Here is a 2,606-nt window from a genome sequence, read left to right as displayed (position 1 = left end):
CAATTAGCCCATCTATTAAGCTAATTTTTCTCAATTAACATTTTATTCCATCTTTCTAAACTATTACACAACCTTTGAAAATCAGAATTTTAACACTAAACCTTAATTCACAACTTTTTCACAATTAGGTCCTAAAATCAATTTCTATTGAATTTACTTGATAAAATCATCAAACAACAAAATAAAAGCTTAAAATTCATTTTATTTTATCATAAACAGCCAAAACTTATCAATGATAGCTTTTAATTTTGTCCATAAAATCAAAAACTAATGAATTAAACACTTGGACCTAATTGTAAAAGTCACAAAAATATAAAAATCTCAAAGAAAAGGGAAAGAATTGAACTCACATATGTCAAATTATGAAAAACCAGAAGCTTTCAGACCTCCCATGGCGTTTTTTGCTGAAGAAAAATGATGATATCTCTTGATTTTTTCAAATTTGTCTTGTTTTATATGTTTAATTTGTAAAATTTCCCATTTTACCCTTGTTTTTCCTTGTCTTTTTTTTTGCTGATTTTCTTGCCCAACCGTCCAGCCCATACAATTTGGGTCCAATTGCCTTTTAAATCCCTCATTTTTAATCACTTAAACTATTTAATCACAATTTAATACATTTCACACTATTTTCAATTTAGTCCGTTTTAATTAATTGACTAACCAAACGTTAAAATTTTCTAACGAAACTTTAATACTAACTTAATAACACTCCATAAATATTTATAAAAATATTTATGGCTTGGTTTATGAATCCGAGGTCTCGATACCTCGTTTCCAACCCAATTTACCTGATTAATTCTTTTAAAATCGTAAAATTCACTAATTAAAAATAATTCTTTTAAGTTCGCGCTTGGCCTATAATTATTATTTATTAAAATTTCTAAACTTACTCGTCGAATTTAGTGATATCGAATTACTGTTTTCGACACCACTGAAAATTTTGGGTGTTACAATATCACCTTTGGTGTCGCGACACACCCTTGAAGCTACCTCTTAACCATGCATACTGCCTTCGATGTCGTGACATAAGGACTAGGGTGTCACGACATCAGCCTTGTACAGAATGCACTTACAAGTCAAGGGCATTTTGGTCCACCAAAAGAAATTAAACACGAGAACGTCAGTTAAGCTAGGGTTGAGAGTGACAGCTACCCTAATTCTATAAATAGGCTCATTTAGCACTTGTTTAAGGACATCATTCACATTCTAAGTTTTTCTCTATAAATTTAGTTTTAGTTTTTCCCTATTCTTAGGTTTTAAATTCCTTTTTAGTTATTTCTCTTTTGAGTTCTTCAGAGAATTAGATTTGTAAGCGCAATCAAACGTTTGAGGATTTCAGCACTTCTTATCAAACACAAAACAAGATTCTCTAAACTCTATTCTTGTCTTATTCTTTATGCATATCTTTTATATCAAGTTTACGATGTTTATTGATTCCATAAGGTACTAATTCTCTTATGGGGGATTAGCGAGTGGAGGTTTGATTAACTGATTACTATGTAGGGTTTTTTTAGGGATCAACTATTTGGGAGAGAAAGAACTTAAACCCTAAGCTTGATGACCCTAGGAAATCATTTAGGTGAGAATTAACCCAAATTTGGTATGACTTATCCATGAGCACCTTAGCCCCAAACCAGTCTGGACTGTGAGGTCAAGAGATAAGTACTTCTTACTGACTCGTTAGTTTAGTGGAAGACTGAGAGATCCTATTAGGGTAACAACTAGTTGATTGAGTAGAAACCCAACATAGGAATTAGTTATGATCACTAAAGCGAGCTAATCACCTATGCTTAGAATTGATTAAGTTAGAATTCATTCACCCAAATTTCACTTTATTTTTGCTATTTTTATTTTCTTTATTATAAAAAATAAAAAATCTTCTATTTACGTCTCATCGTAATATGATTTATTTAAAGTACTAATTAGATCTATTTGCGTTTAGGTTAGAATTAATCTGACCCGTATACTTGCGGACACCGACTTGATTTCATATCTTTTAGTTACAGTATCCACACTCTGAACATTGCTACATCCGAAGGCAGTCACTCTCCAACGTAGAACTCTTTCTTAAGTAGGATACTAGGGTATAAAAAAATCAAAAAAAGAGGGAAGAAGAACCTCTACTACAAAATTTTCACTTATATATATAACTTACACAATACTTGTACAACTTACACGTGGCTAACATGAAAAGCTAACTCGTGCTCTATTGTGGCTAACATTATCATTCTTAGCACCTCACACAATAAAATAATCATAAATTTTAGTTCATTTCTAATTGGGTCCTAATAAGAACTTAATTAAACCTTAAACCCTAAAAATAAATAATAAACACACATTTTCAAACATAAAGGAATCAGATCCAAAATCCCACAATCCACTACCGCTGTATTAATAAAAGGATCTATCACACATCTTACCAAAAGAAGACACTAATTGGTGGATTCCTCCCAACAAACACGCCAAGACACAAAACCATAAACTTAACAATTCACCAAAAGGCTAACCCATCAACCAAAATCAAAATAGACCAACCAGATTAATCTAACAATTTTCCACTCATAGCGTATCAAATAATACAAAATACAACACTGACGAATAGAATA

The sequence above is a fragment of the Gossypium arboreum genome, chromosome 3, assembly GCF_025698485.1.
Source record: "Gossypium arboreum isolate Shixiya-1 chromosome 3, ASM2569848v2, whole genome shotgun sequence".
In the NCBI taxonomy this organism is placed as follows: Eukaryota; Viridiplantae; Streptophyta; class Magnoliopsida; order Malvales; family Malvaceae; genus Gossypium; species Gossypium arboreum.
Note: the sequence above shows the minus strand (reverse complement) of the source record.